At 47.0% G+C, this 19897-nt stretch overlaps 1 long non-coding RNA gene across 2 annotated transcripts; it reads left to right on the forward strand.

Moving 5' to 3' along the window:
* The first annotated feature begins 1270 nt into the window (after positions 1-1270).
* LOC140904272 (uncharacterized) lies at positions 1271-19441 on the forward strand. 2 transcript variants are annotated; one of them, XR_012156479.2, is made up of 4 exons: positions 1271-1740; positions 2145-2255; positions 17019-17106; positions 17380-19441. It is a non-coding gene; the product is annotated as an uncharacterized LOC140904272 (long non-coding RNA). The 2 variants fall into 2 exon arrangements; XR_012156480.2 differs by lacking the exon at positions 17019-17106.
* Positions 19442-19897: the final 456 nt, after the last annotated feature.

A 19897-nucleotide genomic window follows, 5' to 3' on the forward strand; every position in this document is an offset into this window, starting at 1 on the left:
ACACCCCACTTTAGCTGTGTGGGGGGAGAGGCTTTGTCCTCCCACTGCATTTGCTCTCCCTGGCAGGCAGGCCCCTGGCAGGGAGTGGGAGGGAGCCGCTCCCGGTTGCTGCATGGTGCAGTGTAGCCAGCTGCCTGGGAGAGAGGGGGAAGTGGCAGCCCAATCCCTGCCCGGGCTCAGCTTCTGGGGACAGGGGTCCACTCGGAGCAGGCCGGGGGAGGAGGGGGGACTCTGGCTTGCTCACCCGCCATCTCCAGAAGCCGAGTCTAGGAGGGAGGCAGCTCACCGCGGCCGCAGTCAGACGCTCGACCAGGTGCAGTGTCCCAGTGGCCAGAGGAGGTTCTTGTCCCATTCCCTCCACTCCCCACCTGGGCCGGCTGCTGTAGGTGCATTTGACCTTGCACCACATACCCACCCTCCCTTCCCGATGTATCACCTCTGCTGGAAGTGCTTTTCCACAGCCCATGAGTCCCCACAGGGCTGAGTCTCCCCACAGGGCTGTTTCGGGGGCCCTGCCCCACCCCAGGCCAGATGGGGTAGTGATCTCACAACACCCCTTTGTGACTCCCAGGGACCCTGTAGGAGCAGCAGCTTCATGCTGGGCTCTAGGGCACCCCAAAGAACCTGCTGGGGGAGGGGACAGTTCACTTCCCATGTCAGGGGGTGCCTGGAAGTGACCATAGCCTCAGCCCCTCCCCCTCACAGAGACACCCCATGGCTCCCCCCCTCACAGCCCTCCCTTCACAGTCACACCCTCATGGACCCTGCCCCTCACAGTGACACTCCCATGGCCACAATGACCCCCTGTAGTCCCATCACCCCAGGAACCTGCACCCCTTTCCGCTGTGCCTTGGGGAGCCCACACTGAAAATGCCAAGGTTAGGGGGCTTGACTCATAAGGCTAAGCTCCAGCGTTCACGTGTCATTTTCTTTCAAACTCTGATAGGGATACTAAACAAGCCACACTAAGGCTGGGAAGTTTTGAATAGGTTTACCTATCTATCTGCATCTAGGCCTGCAATCCTTCTATTTGACAAAACCGAAGTTAATACTCTTTGTACACTCAAAACAATTTCGAAACTTACCGCAGTTGTCCGAAAGTGTTTTGGTGTTAATAATTGCGGCTATGTGATATTTTATCTAGGTACTTTCTCAGAGGCCTCAGCTGTCATTTGCTACTTCTTGCTGGGAGCCCCCTCCCCCACCCACTGATTTTCCGTCTGCTCCTTTCTTTCTCCTCTTTCCCTGTCTCACCCCTTCCCCTCCTCTCCGGCAGGGAGACTGAGTCACGTTCCTGTCCCCAGGGCATTCCCTCTCTCCGGCTCGGCCCCTGCAGCGGCGGCCAGGAGCTGGTCCCAAGAGCCTGCCTGCAGCGGGCGCTCAGGGCAGCGCTCCGCGCCCGGCAAAGACAGAGGGGAGGCTCCAGCCAGCAGCCGGAGACAGGCCCGGGGCTGCTGACACAGGAAGGGGCTGCTGCAGCGCTGAGCGTTGGGTGCTGGGAGGAAGGAGGCGGGCAGCAGGCAGAACAAAGCCCCGAGACCAGACACCTGGGCGCGGATGCTCCTAAAATCCCAGGCGCTGCTCCCTCCATTTTGACCCGGGAGCCCGGGCTGAGCAGCTGCTGACTCCCCGCACCCCAATGGGGGTCTGGGCTGGGGGGAGCCCCTCATTAACCCCTCCCTGCCCAGCCGCGGGGGACTTTCTCCAGCGGGGACCAGCCCCCCGGGCTGCAGACTGCAGGTGAGTGAGAAGCTCCCCTGGGAAGTGCTGGGGACGGGCAGGAAAGTGACTCTCTGCCCCAGGGGTTCTCGGGTCTCGCAGCCCCGGTCAAGGGCCCGGCGAGGGTCGGAGCTGCCTGCTGCAGCTCTGGGCAGGACCGGCTGGACAGGCAAAGCCCCGGGGGCTGCAGGTGGGGAAAGAGGCCCCAGAGCTGGTCCCCCCGCTTGCCTGTGTGGGGGCGGAGGGGTGGGGAAGGGAGGGATGAACAATGAGCCAGAGGTGGCGGGACGGGACAGACCCTGCGAGCTGGAACAAGGAGGAGTCCGGTGGCACCAAGTAAAGACTAACAGCTTTATTTGGGTCTAAGCTTTTGTGGGTAAAAGAACCCCACTGCTTCAGATGCATGCTTGTTTTTGTGGATACAGACTAACGCGGCTTCCCCTCTGATACCTGACACCAGGCAAGTGTGACCCGGGGGAGTCTGAACTGTCTCTGGGAAGGCAGGAGATTTCAGGGGGAGAAGACCAGGGGAAGAGGTAGGTGTGTGTGTGTGTGCGGGGGGCTTAAGTGTATGTGTGTGTGTGGGGGGGGGGAGAGTTAAATGCATCTTCTCTGGTTTTGTCACTTTCCCCTCAAATGTTGAAAAAAATTCTCTCCACTTCTTCCTCCTTTCTCTCTAATGATCAAATATGACTATCAAATCCACCCCATGAAGTGAGCTGCAGCTCAGGAAAGCTTATGCTCTAATAAATATGTTAGTCGCTAAGGTGCCACAAATCCTCCTGTCCTTTTTGCGGATACAGACGAACAGGGCTGCTACTCCGAAACCTGTCAAATCCACCTGGTTCCCCGCACCCGACTTTTCTCTCAGAGGATTCACCTTTTACCCTCCCAGATATTAACCCATTTTCTTTCTATTTCTCAAATCTCAATCTAAAATCTCCTCAGATATGTGGGTTTCCCCTGCCCATTCCATCTGCAGCAGTTTGTCCTTGTTTAGGTGGGAAATTGTTGCCCAAATGGGATGGGGGGTTAGTGGGTGCTGTTTGGGAGAGGCCTGAAACACGGCTGAATCTGGGGTGGGGATGGTGGGGTGGCCAGTCTCTGCCAGCAACAGGGCCTGGAAGGGGCACAGGAGGGGAAGGGGGAGCCAATGTCCCCACTGGAGGATCCACTCTCAGCTGCTGTTTCCCCCCCACCCTCAACTCCCCCGCCTGCCCATCTCCTGCTCTACACCTCCTCCCTTGCATGAGTGACACAAAGGGCTCCCTGCTCTGCATGTGAATGGTGGGGGTGGAGGGAACCATCACTTTCTGATCCTTTATTGAACATTCCTGTTGAATCCCCTCAAACTTTCCCCCTTTTCCCCTGTAATTATTGAATTACCCTCAGATCTTGGTGTTTTTCTCTCCTATTGTCAAATATTATTTTTAATCCATTTTTTCTCCCTAATTCCTAAAGATCGATATAAAATACCCCCCCCCCCAAATTGCCCCACTTTCTCTGTAGTTATGTTACTAAGGTAATATGCTCTTGAGATTTCTTCCTGCCAATCTAAATATAGAATATTAACATAAAAATCTCATTAGATTTTGTCCTTTTCTCAAATTCTTGAATATTACAATAAAATTATTGCTACTGTTGCTCTTTTCCTTTCTGTTGATAAAATATTGATAAATCACTCATTTTGCCTCTTTAGCTATTATTGATCATTGATATAAAATCAGGGTGGATTGATTTAAAACAAGGCAATTTAAATCAGCAATTCAAATAATAATTTAAATAACCCAGTGGGAAGCCTTGATATAAAGCACTGAAGTTTAGTAAACTTTTCCACTTGTAGTTGTTGTTGGTTTTTTGTCTAAAGAAAGGTGCATTCCCTTTGGTTGACACAACGATTACAACATGTTGATTTAAAACTAAATAGACACTTTACACTAGATTAGGCAGAGGTGCTGGAACAATTTTTATAGTGGGGGGTGCTGATGATGGAAACCATTGATACTATGTATTTGGTGTTTGCTATTACTACTTCAAGCCCCGGGGGTGCGACAGCCACCCCCAGCCCTCCTAGTTCCAACACCACTGAGATTAGGTACATCTTTTTGCTACCAAGGAGGATACACTATAACTAGATACATTATATAGCTTAACATTTTCATATTTTTATTAATTGTACATTTTTAGTACATTAGAAAATGGTGAATGATATATTGCTTATTTAATAGAAAATTAACTTTTTGCTAGTGATTCTGTGTTATGCTGCATTAGGATGGTAACTAGAATTTAATTAAACACACAAAGCAGCATATAAAATGTATTTTTATGAAACTAAATCATCTGAAATGTCTTGGATACATAAACTTCTTTTATCAAAACATGTTTCACATTTACAACTAAGTGATTTATTAAACAGAGAAAATAACTCTAGTTAGTGAATTAAACTGATTATTTCAGGTCAGCCTGGGAAAATGTTCCAATATACCTGAAAGAGACTTCAGCTTACATTCCTTGTTGGTGTCTCTTTGGGTATGTCTACACTATGAAATTAGGTCGAATTTATAGAAGTCGGTTTTTTGGAAATCGGTTTTATATATTCGAGTGTGTGTGTCCCCACAGAAAATGCTCTAAGTGCATTGAGGGCATTAACTCGGCGGAGCACTTCCACAGTACCGAGGCTAGAGTCGACTTCCGGACTGTTGCACTGTGGGTGGCTATCCCACAGTTCCCGCAGTCTCCGCTGCCCATTGGAATTCTGGGTTGAGATCCCAATGCCTGATGGGGCTAAAACATTGTCGCGGGTGGTTCTGGGTACATATCATCAGGTCCCCGTTTCCTCCCTCCCTCCGTCAAAGCAGCAGCAGACAATAGTTTTGCCCCTTTTTTCCTGAGTTACCTGTGCAGACGCCATACCACGGCAAGCATGGAGCCCGCTCAGCTCACCATCACCGTACGTCCCCTGGGTGCTGGCAGACATGGTACTGCATTGCTACACAGCAGCAGCAATCCCTTGCCTTGTGGCAGCAGATGGTGCAGTACGACTGGTAGCTGTCATCGTCATGTCCAAGGTGCTCCTGGCTGCGTCAGCCAGGAGTGTCTGGGCAGACATGGGTGCAGGGACTACATTAGAAGTGACTTGACCAGGTCATTCTCTTTAGTCCTGCAGTCAGTCCTATTGAACCATCTTATGGCGAGCAGGAAGGCGATACAGATTGCTAGCAGTCCTCTTGTACCATTTTCTGCCAGGCAGACAAGAGATGAGGATGGCTAGCAGTCCTACTGCACCATCTGCTGCCAGCCAAAGACGTAAAAGATAGATGGAGTGGATCAAAACAAGAAATAGATCAGATTTGTTTTGTACTCATTTGCCTCCTCCCGTGTCTAGGGGACTCATTCCTCTAGGTCACACTGCAGTCACTCACAGAGAAGGTGCAGCAAGGTAAATCTAGCCATGTATCAATCAGAGGCCAGACCAACCTGCTTGTTCCAATAAGAACAATTACTTAGGTGCACCATTTCTTATTGGAACCCTCTGTGAAGTCCTGCCTGAAATACTCATTGATGTAAAGCCACCCCCTTTGTTGATTTTAATTCCTTGTAAGCCAACCCTGTAAGCCATGTCGTCAGTCGCCCCTCCCTCCATCAGAGCAACGGCAGACAATCGTTCCGTGCCTTTTTTCTGTGCGGACGCCATACCAAGGCAAGCATGGAGGCCGCTCAGCTCACTTTGGCAATTAGGAGCACATTAAACACCACACGCATTATCCAGCAGTATATGCAGCACCAGAACCTGGCAAAGCGATACCGGGCGAGGAGGCGACGTCAGCGGGGTCACGTGAGTGATCAGGACATGGACACAGATTTCTCTGAAAGCATGGGCCCTGCCAATGCATGCATCATGGTGCTAATGGGGCAAGTTCATGCTGTGGAACGCCGATTCTGGGCTCGGGAAACAAGCACAGACTGGTGGGACCGCATAGTGTTGCAGGTCTGGGACGATTCCCAGTGGCTGCGAAACTTTCGCATGCATAAGGGCACTTTCATGGAACTTTGTGACTTGCTTTCCCCTGCCCTGAGGCGCATGAATACCAAGATGAGAGCAGCCCTCACAGTTGAGAAGCGAGTGGCGATAGCCCTGTGGAAGCTTGCAACACCAGATAGCTACCGGTCAGTTGGGAATCAATTTGGAGTGGGCAAATCTACTGTTGGGGCTGCTGTGAGGCAAGTAGCCCATGCAATCAAAGATCTGCTGATATCAAGGGTAGTGACCCTGGGAAATGTGCAGGTCATAGTGGATGGCTTTGCTGCAAGGGGATTCCCTAACTGTGGTGGGGCTATAGATGGAACCCATATCCCTATCTTGGCACCGGAGCACCAAGCTGGCGAGTACATAAACCGCAAGGGGTACTTTTCAATACTGCTGCAAGCTCTGGTGGATCACAAGGGACGTTTCACCAACATCAACGTGGGATGGCCGGGAAAGTTACATGACACTTGCATCTTCAGGAACTCTGGTCTGTTTCAAAAGCTGCAGGAAGGGACTTTATTCCCAGACCAGAAAATAACTGTTGGGGATGTTGAAATGCCTATATGTATCCTTGGGGACCCAGCCTACCCCTTAATGCCATGGCTCATGAAGCCGTACACAGGCAGCCTGGACAGTAGTCAGGAGCTGTTCAACTACAGGCTGAGCAAATGCAGAATGGTGGTAGAATGGGCATTTGGACGTTTAAAAGCGCGCTGGCGCAGTTTACTGACTCGCTTAGACCTCAGCGAAACCAATATTCCCACTGTTATTACTGCTTGCTGTGCTCTTCACAATATCTGTGAGAGTAAGGGGGAGACATTTATGGCGGGGTGGGAAGTTGAGGCAAATCGCCTGGAAGCTGGTTGAGGGAAATCGCCTGGCAGCCAGACACCAGGGCGGTTAGAAGAGCACAGGAGGGCGCAGTGCGCATCAGAGAATCTTTGAAACCCAGTTTCATGACTGGATAGGCTACGGTGTGAAAGTTCTGTTTGTTTCTCCTTGGTGAAACCCCCCGCCCCTTGGTTCACTCTACTTCCCTGTAAGCTAACCACACGCTCCTCCTCCTGTCAATCACCACTTGCAGAGGCAATAAAGTCATTGTTGCTCCACATTCATGCATTCTTTATTCATTCATCACACAAATAGAGGGATAACAGCCAAGGTAGCCTGGGAGGGGTGGTGGAGGAGGGAAGGAAAATGCCACACAGCACTTTAAAAGTTTACAACTTTAAAATTTATTGAATGCCAACCTTCTGTTTTTTGGGCAATCCTCTGGGGTGGAGTGGCTGGTTGGCCGGAGGCCCCCCCACCGCGTTCTTGGGCGTCTGGGTGAGGAGGCTATGGAACTTGGGGAGGAGGGTGGTTGGTTACACAGGGGCTGTAGCGGCTGTCTGTGCTCCTGCTGCCTTTGCTGCAGCTCAGCCATACACTGGAGCATACTGGTTTGATCCTCCAGCAGCCTCAGCATTGAATCCTGCCTCCTCTCATCACGCTGCCACCACCTTTCAGCTTCAGCCCTCTCTTCAGCCCGCCACTTACTCTCTTCAGCCCACCACTTACTCTCTTTAGCCCACCACCTCTCCTCCCGGTCATTTTGTGCTTTCCTGCACTCTGACGTTATTTGCCTCCACGCATTCATCTGTGCTCTGTCAGTGTGGGAGGACAGCATGAGCTCAGAGAACATTTCATCACGAGTGCGTTTTTTTTTCTTTCTAATCTTCACTAGCCTCTGGGAAGGAGAAGATCCTGTGATCATTGAAACACATGCAGCTGGTGGAGAAAAAAAAGGGACAGTGGTATTTAAAAAGACACATTTTATAAAACAGTGGCTACACTCTTTCAGGGTAAACCTTGCTGTTAACATTACATACATAGCACATGTGCTTTCGTTACAAGGTCGCATTTTGCCTCCCCCCACTGCGTGGCTACCCCCTCAACCCTCCCCCCTCCCCGTGACTAACAGCGGGGAACATTTCTGTTCAGCCACAGGCAAACAGCCCAGCAGGAACTGAGTGTCCCCTGAAGAAAAGCACCCTATTTCAACCAGGTGACCATGAATGATATCTCACTCTCCTGAGGATAACACAGAGAGAGAAAGAACGGATGTTGTTTGAACTCCAGCAAACATACACTGCAATGCTTTGTTGTACAATGATTCCCGAGCACGTGTTACTGGCCTGGAGTGGTAAAGTGTCCTACCATGGAGGACGCAATAAGGCTGCGCTCCCCAGAAACCTTTTGCAAAGGCTTTGGGAGTACATCCAGGAGAGCCACGAATGCCAGGGCAAATTAATCCTTTCACATGCTTGCTTTTAAACCATGTATAGTATTTTAAAAGGTACACTCACCAGAGGTCCCTTCTCCGCCTGCCGGGTCCAGGAGGCAGCCTTGGGTGGGTTTGGAGGGTACTGGCTCCAGGTCCAGGGTGAGAAACAGTTCCTGGCTGTCGGGAAAACCGGTTTCTCCACTTTCTTGCTGTGAGCTATCTACAACCTCATCATCATCATCTTCTTCTTCATCCCCAAAACCTGCTTCCATGTTGCCTCCATCTCCATTGAAGGAGTCAAACAACACGGCTGGGGTAGTGGTGGCTGAACCCCCTAAAATGGCATGCAGCTCATCATAGAAGCGGCATGTTTGGGGCTCTGACCCGGAGCAGCCGTTTGCCTCTCTGGTTTTCTGGTAGGCTTGCCTCAGCTCCTTAAGTTTCATGCGGCACTGCTTCGGGTCCCTGTTATGGCCTCTGTCCTTCATGCCCTGGGAGATTTTGACAAAGGTTTTGGCATTTTGAAAACTGGAACCGAGTTCTGATAGCACGGATTCCTCTCCCCATACAGTGATCAGATCCCGTACCTCCCGTTCGGTCCATGCTGGAGCTCTTTTGCGATTCTGGGACTCCATCATGGTCACCTCTGCTGATGAGCTCTGCATGGTCACCTGCAGCTTGCCACGCTGGCCAAACAGGAAATGAGATTCAAAAGTTCACGGTTCTTTTCCTGTCTGCCTGGCCAGTGCATCTGAGTTGAGAGTGCTGTCCAGAGCAGCCACAATGGAGCACTCTGGGATAGCTCCCAGAGGCCAATACCATCTAATTGCATCCACAGTACCCCAAATTCGACCTGGCAAGGCCGATTTAAGCGCTAATCCACTTGTCAGGGGTGGAGTAAGGAAATCAATTTTAAGAGCCCTTTAAGTCGAAAAAAAGGGCTTCATCGTGTGGACGGGTGCATGTTTACATCGATTTAACGCTGCTAAATTTGACCTAAAGTCCTAGTGTAGACCAGGGCTTTGAGTCAGTGGCTTTGTCCCAACACCTGTGATGACTTTGCCAATCTGTGGCACCCAGTGGCACAGCCCCTGGTGCCCACAGGTTGAAACCCTTAATGATCTACTGTGCTGTATTTATAAATCTTGACCTCAAAAGTTAGATGCTTTCCCCCTGATTGCTTCTTTACATAGAAAAGCAGCCTTTAATGTCAAACTCCTGGATTCATCATATTTATTTGTTATTTAAATATTTTAAGAGATTATAATAAGGCTAGGCCTTCAAATATTGTGTATTAAATTCAAAATTCATTTTAAACAGGTTTTTTTAAAAGAAAAACTCATACTAATTTAAATAATAAAATCAAAAGAATCTGATTTAAATAACATGAAAAATTAAATAAAAATCACCAATTTTTATACATCCTGTCTAAAATCCTCACATTTTCCTACTTTCCTCTCTAATTTGTGAAAACTGACCCCAAATTCCTCAGATTTCCTCCCTTTTCTCTTTAATTACTGAACATTGAGATCACCTCTCCGATTTTGCTATTTTCTGTGTAGTTATCAAAAACGAATTAAAAAACGAATCTCCGTTTTAGAGGTCTTCCCTATGTTTATTTAATTGTAGCAACTCCTGTTTGGAGGGAACCTGTTTTCCTGAGTCATTCCCCAGATTAGAAGCTGCAGGGGGTGGGGTTGATGTCCTAAAAACCAACTTTCCCCTCTCATTTGAGAACCATCTGTGTCCTCATTTATCTCCATTAAAATGTTGGCTGATGAAAGTGACGTCTCCCATATTTAGTAGACATCAAAGCCAGAGGCTTCCCCATATTTGGGGGATGAGTGTTTCCCAGCTGCTAACCGGACAGTTGGCTGGACCCTTACCTTTTCCCCAGATCGGGCAGGATGATGGGGTCACTCCCCTGGGGGCAAACAACTTCAATTTGTCCTCTCCCTCCTTCAACTGTTTATGAGCGGGATAGTGGGGGTTGGGCTGAGCAGCCTTGGGTTCCAGTTTATTTCTTATGTTCCTAAAAGCCGACGCTTCAGATCTGGAGCCAGCCCCCTGCTGGGGTCAGGATGGGATTCTCTCACCCCACGTATTCTGGGTATTTATTTATTTATTTATTTATTTTGTCTTCTTCCTCTGAAGCCTCAGAGACTGCCATGGCTGGAGACAAGACACTGGGTGGGGCCAGGGCTCTGTGATAGCACCGAACATTCCCTCTCGCAGCTGTTTGGCTGGTGGGTTCTTGCTCACACTCCCAGGGTCTAATTGATACAAATTTGCGGATGATACTAAACTGGGAGGAGTGGTAGATACGCTGGAGGGGAGGGATAGGATACAGAAGGACCTAGACAAATTGGAGGATTGGGCGAAAAGAAATCTGATGAGGTTGAATAAGGATAAGTGCAGGGTCCTGCACTTAGGACGAAAGAACTCAATGCACAGCTACAGACTACGGACCGAATGGCTCGGCAGCAGTTCTGCGGAAAAAGACCTAGGGGTGACAGTGGATGAGAAGCTGGATATGAGTCAGCAGTGTGCCCTTGTTGCCAAGAAGGCCAATGGCATTTTGGGATGTATAAGTAAGGGCATAGTGAGCAGATCGAGGGACGTGATCGTCCCCCTCTATTCGATATTGGTGAGGCCTCATCTGGAGTACTGTGTCCAGTTTTGGGCCCCACACTACAAGAAGGATGTGGATAAATTGGAGAGAGTCCAGCGAAGGGCAACAAAAATGATTAGGGGACTGGAACACATGAGTTATGAGGAGAGGCTGAGGGAGCTGGGATTGTTGAGCCTGCAGAAGAGAAGAATGAGGGGGGATTTGATAGCTGCTTTCAACTACCTGAGAGGTGGTTCCAGAGAGGATGGTTCTAGACTATTCTCAGTGGTAGAAGAGGACAGGACAAGGAGTAATGGTCTCAAGTTGCAGTTGGGGAGGTTTAGGTTGGATATTAGGAAAAAATTCTTCACTAGGAGGGTGGTGAAACACTGGAATGCGTTACCTAGGGAGGTGGTAGAATCTCCTTCCTTAGAAGTTTTTAAGGTCAGGCTTGACAAAGCGCTGGCTGGGATGATTTAATTGGGGATTGGTCCTGCTTTGAGCAGGGGGTTGGACTAGATGACCTCCTGAGGTCCCTTCCAACCCTGATATTCTATGATCACAACAGTAGAGTCAGCCTAGGTCAGATTGGCAGCGACCTTAAGTATTTCCTTCCTTCCTCTAGAGTGTGGAGTGCCAGGTCACTTGCCAGGATTATCTGGGTGTATCTGACTGATTAATTTCCCTGCCATTGCTGGGCCCTCTGGCACTGGTGCAACTGTGTCCCTCCACTCCTCTTCCCGTAGCACAGAATAGTTTAGGTTCCTGTGGGCTGTGAGACTTTGGTCTCAGGTCAGTTGTTGGGTTTAGTGTGCGATGCTGGTTGGTGCTGGTGGTCTGTGATATACAGGAGGTCAGGCCAGAAGACCAGGGGGTCCCTTCTGGCCTTAAACCCTGTGACTATGGCTCAGTGACTCTGACCAGAGTATCCCCAAACCCCATGACAAATGGTCTCCATAAGGGGTTCCTTTCTCCAACCCTGAGATGCAGCCACCTCTGGGGTGGGTCAGTGGCCGTTATTGGCCAGTGACAGGGCATGGAAATTTCTTAGCATTTGTGGCTGCTGCCTGGGCCTGGGCCTGGGAACATGGGTGTTTCTCTGAGGAAAGAGCGAAGGGGCTATGGCTGAGACTGCCGGGCTAATGGGCTGCAGAGCCCTCTGGGGAGGTAATGCCCTTTACAAGCTGGGGGAAGATGGCATGACTGGTTCTGGGACTCCTGACTATGAAATGGAGGCAGAGCCTGTTGCTGTGGAATCCGCGGCCTTCGCTGGGGACTCTGGCTTGTAGGAAAGCCCCCTATTAAAAAATAGCTGCGGACGGTGGAGGGGGCCCCAGTTTCTGAGGGCACTGTGAAGCAGGCTGGTTTGGCCAGTGCAGTCAGGGAACACACTGCTCAGGGGGCCTGGGTCGCTGCCGGGTATTACTTTTACCAGGAGTCCCCACCTCGGTGAAAGACCAGCTGGGGAAGGCCTGGACTGTCCAAGGGCCCAGCCTAGTAGAGCTTCTATGCTCATGGGGAGAACGGGAAACCCCTGTGGCAGGGACACTGAAGGACCGGGCTGTGCTTGCAACAGGGAGACACCCTGCCAAAAACCTCCCCTTCCCACTAGGCAGCGCTCTCTGTGACTGTGTACCTCCTACAGGCTCTTTCTGAGGGCCTGTCTCAGAAGAAAGTGGACGTTTCATTCCTGCAGGACTCTTGCAGAGATGCAGGCACCAAACCAATTGGCTTTCTGATTGGAGAGGGGAGGTTTTTCTGAGTCCTGGTTCCACGGGGAGTGTGGGAGTTGCCTTTCTCTTTGCAGATGGGCTGGCCCTGCAGGCCGTTGTTCCAGGACGTTTATTGATGGGTCAAGCTACTTTTGAGCAATATCATCTTTTTTTGATTAATGTGTAAAATCCTCCTGGAGGGAAATACAGGGAACTTTTTCTTTTTTTTTCCTTCCCAGCGCTTGGGTGCTCTTTTGGCAAATTGGTTTTTTGACAGGTGATATTTTAATTTGGGGTGGGGGGGAGCAATTTCAATTGTACTCTTAACAACAGATTGGATAGGAGTCATCTGGAACCTCATCCACTGTCTGCTCAGTGACTTTCAGCTCTTTGACAGGCTGCTGACCGGACTGATGTGGGATAGTATAACCTACACGCCCCCTGGGTGTCGTGTTCTGGCCCATCTAGTGGCACCAAGACCACTGAGCTCCAGAAGTCCCAGGTTTGATCCTGCCTGCTGATGACCAGGGTCTGTCAGTGTTGCGACAGCATTTCCAACCTTATGCCCAGCCGTACAGCTGGTTGAGTACTGGTACCAGCTCTTTGTCTAGGACCCACTTGGGCAGGGCTTTTTATGTGTTTATTCATCATTTGCTTTCTAGTTGCATTGTCCCAGCTGGGATTTCAGATCGTGTTCGGTCTCATTTGTGTTCTCTTCTCTCTGTGGGAGACTGTCACCCATACTAGCATTTTAACACTTGCCTTGTACAGGATGTTCATTTTGGGGACTCTTTTAAATATTTTTTGTGGCACCTGGTTGCCTCCAAAGGACGCCTTTCCTTCCTTGAGGCAATGGTGGGAGGTGGCAAAGTCAATGTATATACAGCAGACAACTCTGGGCCTCTGCCAGAGAATGGAGCAGTTAGAGCCGGGTGTTGCAGAACTTAAAAAAGACTTTCATGGCAATAATGATGCTGGGTTGTAGGACAGCTTGAAAAATATTTTAAAAACACCTGTGCTTGTGGGACCTGTTGGATAGCAAAGTTCAGGGTGCACTTATTGCAGCAGGTGGAAGAAAATGAGTTCAACTGATTTTTTTTCTAATTCTGCATGGGTCTCAGCAGAGGCCATTGCCGCTAAGCTTGGTTTTCATTCTGTTTGCTGGTTTCTTTTTTTTTTATTGGAGACACAGTGTTGCTGATCTGGACAAATGTCCCTTTGAGCAAGCCGTGCCCGATTATACTCACAGTTCTATTTCCTTGCCTGTTGCTCCTGCTGTGGATTGGGACATTGATAGGCATGGCGATTTGCTTACCTTCAGTGAGTCTTACAAATGTACTTTTAATAGCTTAGGCCCCAAAGCATTATACCTGTATATGATTATGGTAAAGATTCAGCATTTTCAAATGCTTATTGATTATCCTGGTTCAGTGTGGAGATGACAGTTTCTGGCGGCAGACTCTGTCTATCCAGCCTGTTGGTCTCTACACAATCCTGTGATTGCGAAGCATATGGGTGATCTCCAATGGAGAATTCTTCACAGGGGTATGGCCTCGAATGTGTGCATCATTTGATTCTGAACGTGTCCATGTGTGCCCTGTGACATGGGGGAAGACTGTTTCTCATCTGTTTCTTACTTGTTCCAGGTTACACCCATTATTTGTTGTACTTCAGGGTGTCTTTTGGTTATAGTTCCTTGATTTTTCTCATAGTGTATTTCCTTTTACCATTAAATATGGATTCACAAATAGATCTGTAATATGCCTTGTGAACATCATTTTGAGTCAAGCAAAGACAGCCATTTTGAAAAACAAACAATGCAAAGTATCTGGTACTGGCATTGCCAATGGGCTTCATTTTTTAATTTATTTTTTAGTGGATTTCTGCCTTCATTTGGAATTTAGATATTCTACTCATACATAATTTGGATCACATTATTCAGGGGTGGGCTGCTGGAAATGCACTTAATAGTTTTAGCGATGGGCAGTTGTTTTGATGAATTTGTTTGTTTGGTTTTTTTTTTGTTTTTTTTTATTTTTACTATTACTTTCTATTCTGATTTTATTTAAAGTCTTTTAAAAGCCAGACTCTCTCTCTTTACTGAGGAGACTTGGATTGAGCTTCCTGGCTGAGATGCTGCTGTTTCCTCCACTGTTATCTGGAAGCTCAAGTTGAGCTGCTCCTTCTGTCCCAGTGGGATCTGTGCTGGAGAGTGACTTTATTTAAAATTTCTTCTGTGCTGAGCCAAGGTGAGGAATTTCTCCAGTTGGAACAAGTCCCCTAAGGCAGACTTACGCTCTGCCAACATCAGCTCCTGAGCCAGAGACCTCAAGGAAGGTGCCGAGGATGGGCAGCAAAATGATTCTGCACAAACAACCCCTCCTCATTCCTCATCTCTCCTCTCAGTAGTAGTTGCAGGAGCTGATCCAGCCATGGGGAAGAAAATGACCCCGGAATGGGACTGTCCAAACCGGAGGGGCAGAGAGAGGGGAAAGGAGATCGAAAGGGAAAGAGGAGAGAGACTGACAGGGGCAGTGGGAGAAATAAGTGGGGAGAGAAATTCCCAGATCTTTGACTTGCCCAGACATACTTATTGCAGCATCCTGGGACAGATTCCCTTGTCTGTGAACAAGGGGAGGAGCAGAAGGAGGAAAAGCAAGTTCCTGAGTCTCCCTATTCCCCCTGCCTGGGAGCATGCTGCCCTGGGAACCAAGTCTGGGGGAATCCCCCAAAGTGACTCCTTTGGTTCTCTTCTGTTCTACCATTTGGTTCAGAAAGTTTGTTACTGGGAGGATTGAAAAATGTCTCTGGTGGGTTTAGTCCTGGAGGGAGGGGCCAGGTCTGCACTGTAATAAAGTGATCAAGCATTTTCCCAGCGTGGCAGAATCTGGAGTGTCTCTCTGCAGGGAAAGTGCCTGGGGCAATTTTGATGTGAAATTAAATTGAAGCCTGCTCTGAAATCTCCCCAGTTGCCCTTCTTGAGCCCCACACACCTATAGCCAAATAGACAGTCCTTGTAGGAGCAGGATTTTATAATTGTACTAATTGTACTATAAGAATTGATGTAAACTTTGATTTCATTCTGCCAGCCACCCTTTTTGAATAACAGAAAGGAATGACAGGTTTCAGAGTAGCAGCCGTGTTAGTCTGTATCCGCAAAAAGGACAGGAGGACTTGTGGCACCTTAGAGACTAACCAATTTATTTGAGCATAAGCTTTCGTGAGCTACAGCTCACTTCATCGGATGCATACCGTGGAAAATACAGTGGGGAGATTTATATACATAGAGAACATGAAACAATGGGTGTTACCATACACACTGTAATGAGAGTGATCCCTTAAGGTGAGCTATTACCAGCAGGAGAGCGGGGGGGGCGGGGGAGGTGGGGGGGAAACCTTTTGTAGTGATAATCAAGGTGGACCATTTCCAGCAGTTGACAAGAATGTCTGAGGAACAGTCGGGGTGGGGGGGGGGGGGATAAACATGGGGAAATAGTTTTACTTTGTATAATGACCCATCCACTCCCAGTCTCTATTCAAGCCTAAGTTAATTGGATCCAGTTTGCAAATTAATTCCAATTCAGCAGTCTCTCGTTGGAGTCTGTTTTTGAAGTTTTTTTGTTTTTTATTCCACTCTACACCATATATTAGGCTTAAATAAAGACTGGGAGTGGATGTGTCATTACACAAAGTGAAACTATTTCCCCATGTTTATTTCCTCTCCCCCCCCCCGACTGTTCCTCAGATGTTCTTGTCAACTGCTGGAAATGGCCCACCTTGATTATCACCACAAAAGTTTTTTTTTTCTCTCCTGCTGGTAATAGCTCACCTTACCCAATCACTCTCATTACAGTGTGTATGGTAACACCCATTTTTTCATGTTCTCTGTGTATATAAAATCCCCCTACTGTATTTTCCACTGCATGCATCCAATGAAGTGATCTGTAGCTCACAAAAGCTTGTGCTCAAATAAATTTGTTAGTCTCTAAGGTGCCACAAGTACTCCTTTTCTTTTTGTGGATACAGACTAACATGGCTGCTACTCTAAAAGAAAAAGTGAGAGACTTGGAAAGACCAGGAGACAATTAGAAAACATCCATTGTATCGGATGCTAAACATGTTAGCAGCACTGACGACCTCAGAGGTGAGACAGGCACCCCTGAAGGCGAGACAACAAATAGGAGATAACGATGGGAAGCCCAACAATAACCATCAAATAATAACAGCAGAAAACCCCAAGATTAACACCACTTAAGGACTAATGATTACAGGATGACATTGCAAAATGCATGGACTCAAATGGGAATTTACAACTATAAAGCTGGAGTGTTTTGGCATGGAACTCTGGGTTCAGTCCTGCAAAGCCTTGGAGCATCGGATCGCGACTGACAGAGCCCAGCTCCTCACTCATGCTCAATCTAACTGGCCATTAGATTGACTTGAGCTACAACAGACTGGTAACTATAAACAGCTACTGGAAGGACTCTGTGTGTGTGTGTGTCTGTGTGTGAGAGAGAGAGAGAGAGACTGAAAAGCATTGCTAACTGTTGTATTTTCAATAAATGCGGCGTATTTGCCTTTTCCCCCTGAAAAGATCCCGTGTGCTTTGTATGAGCATAACATCCTCACTTCCTCCATAGCCATATATCGTTTCATACACGCTCTCATTGTTCTTACTTATAGCCTACCCCTCTTCTAGCATCAAACTTACGTGTTTCTGCCAGGAAGTTCTCGAAATTCCTCGCTTTCTCACTCCATATCTTTCAGACAGGTAAATCTTATTTTTGATGTTCATTATTCATTCTTTCCATATGTTCAAACCATCTTAACTTTCCAATTATTATCCTGTTTGCAATTTAATTTTAAAATTTGTATTATCTTCTTATCCTAACATTACTTACCCTATTAATCAATGTTCTCCTGCACATATTTCTCAATAAAAGCATTCCAATGCATTTATTCGGCTTTCATACTAATATCATAAATTAAGTATATACCCGGGGTAATGGAATTTATATTAATTATTTTTATGCCTAATTTACAGATGGCAAAGCGAGGCCCAATTGACGTATTTATCAAGCAAAGACATCCAGTTGCTGAACACGCAAGTAATTCTGAATCAGCTGACAGCAATGTAAATGAAACCGAAGTATTGTCAACAAAAAGAATTCGCACTAGCTTTACTCAGAAATAGACTTCTCAAACATTCAGTTCGGTTTTGTAGCCACGAATGATGGTGGCATGCCAAAACCGTAGTGCGTTATTTGTGGCAATGTGTTGGCTAACAACGCAATGAAGTCGTCAAAGCTCAAGAGGAGTTTAAATACAAAACATAATGAAATTGGTTCAAAGCCGAAAGAGTTCTTTGAAAGAAAGCATGTTGATTTACAAGGTCATCAGAAACAGATCTTTGAAGTGTAATATAAATAATTCTGCTTTGCAAACTTCTTATAAAGTAGCGCTTCGCATTGCTAAGGCTAAAAAGCCATACACAATCGGTGAGACACCAGTGATAAGCGGTATTAAAGATGTCTGCATGGAAATGGTGGGCGAGCCGGCGGCAAAGAAAGTGGCTCAGGTGCCACTTTCAGATGACACTATCGCTCGACGAATTCACGATCTGGCTCACGATATGGAAGATCAGCTCATAGGCCAGATTAAATTAGCAAAGTACTTTTCTTTGAAGCTTGATGAACGTACAGACCTTGCTAATACAGCAATTCTGATGGTGTAATGTGCGCTTTGAACATGAGGGTGATTTGAAGGAAGAGTTTTTGTTTCTGCTTCACTACCAACAAAAACAACTAGTTCTGAAGTGTTCAAGACTGTGAGCGACTACATCGTTAACAAATGTGGGTTGGATTTCAAGTTCTGTGTAGGCGTATGTTCTGAAGGTGCTCCTGCAATGACAGGACGGCATTCGGGAGTGGTTACCCAGATTAAGGCGCTTGCACCCGAATGCAAGTCGCTGTACTGCTTCCTTCACCAAGAAAGTCTTGCAACAAAAAAAATGTCAACAGAACTGAACAGTGTGCTCAGCGAGGTTATAAAAATTGTGAACCATGTAAAGGCAAATGCTTTAAATTCGAGACTGTTCACTGCATTATGTGATGATATGGGAGCTGATCATAAACAGCTCCTACTGCATGCCAATGTACATTGGTTATCGAGGGGAAACGTCCTGTCAAGAGTATTTGAGCTCCAAAACGAGCTTGCCGAGTTTCTTCTTGACAAAAAACCAAACTGGTCACAATTGTTCCGAGATGAGGATTGGATAGCCAAGCTGGCTTATTTGCTTGATATCTTTGCCATCTTTTAATGATCTCAACACCTCCATGAAGGGAAGGATGGCTTCGTGTCTTACAATGGCAGACAAGATTGATGGACAGAAACAAAAGCTAAAAGCATGGACGAGTCGAGTGTCAAGAGATCGTTATGACATGTTTCACAACTTAGCAACAATCATCACCAATGCAGGTGAAGACCTTGATGTTACATCTCTATGAAATGTCATCAGTGAACACTTGACGAATTTGGCAGAATGTTTTGAGTTTAACTTTCCAGCAGAAGAAGATCCACAGAAAGGGACTGGATGGATCCAAAATCCATTTATTCCATTGAAAGATGACTTAATTGTCACTACGGAGGATAAATTGTTGGAGCTGGCTGCTGACGAAAGATTGAAGATGAGTTTCGAAACTACAACATCGTTTGCTTCCTATTGGATAAAAGTGAAAGCAGAATATCCTGAGCTTACTGAAATTGCTCTGAAAACTCTTCTCCCATTTCCTTCAACAAACCTCTGTGAGACTGGCGTCTCAACCATAAGTGTCATTAAGACAAAGTACAAGAATAGTTCGGATAGTCATTCTCCATTGCATGTGGCACTGTCCTCCATTGAGCCATGACTGGATAAACTGACAGTGAAGAAGCAGGCTCACCTTTCACATTAGTAAAGGTTAGGGTTTTAACATGCCTATTATTGTGTTAATAAATTTTTTTATAATTTCTTTGTTAGGAGACTTTGCTGGTTTGATTTTTTAATTTTTTTTATTTGTATTGTAATATTGTATTTGTTTACAAAATAAACATAAAATAAAAATGTCTGCTAACTTTTATTGTATTCATTATATTGTTTCCGATATAAATTAATATTACTACAAATGCCCAAATAATATTTTCTTGCATTGTAAATGAATAATAATCATTTTATACTATCCACACAGACACACAGCCTTTCAGTCAGTCTTCAATGTATTTAAATGGGAATATCTCCGCATGAACACCACACTCCCATTCCAATCAATACAGTGAAGAATGTTAGTTTTTCTGATCTGATGTGCTACGTTCCTATGTGAAAACTATAATAATAAGGCATAAATATGGTACCAGTCCCTGGCACATTGGGGGAAAAAAAATTGACAGTCCGCCACATCAGATAGTTTGAGAAGCACTGTTTTAGGGAATACGAGGGGTTCTCTCTTTCTCCCTTCACCTTGATGCCTGTTGGCTGCTCTGTGTGGGGTGGGGGTGGGACTCTGCTGATTGTGAGCCTCCCAGAG

This window comes from Lepidochelys kempii, chromosome 28 (assembly GCF_965140285.1).
Source record: "Lepidochelys kempii isolate rLepKem1 chromosome 28, rLepKem1.hap1, whole genome shotgun sequence".
Classification (NCBI taxonomy): Eukaryota; Metazoa; Chordata; order Testudines; family Cheloniidae; genus Lepidochelys; species Lepidochelys kempii.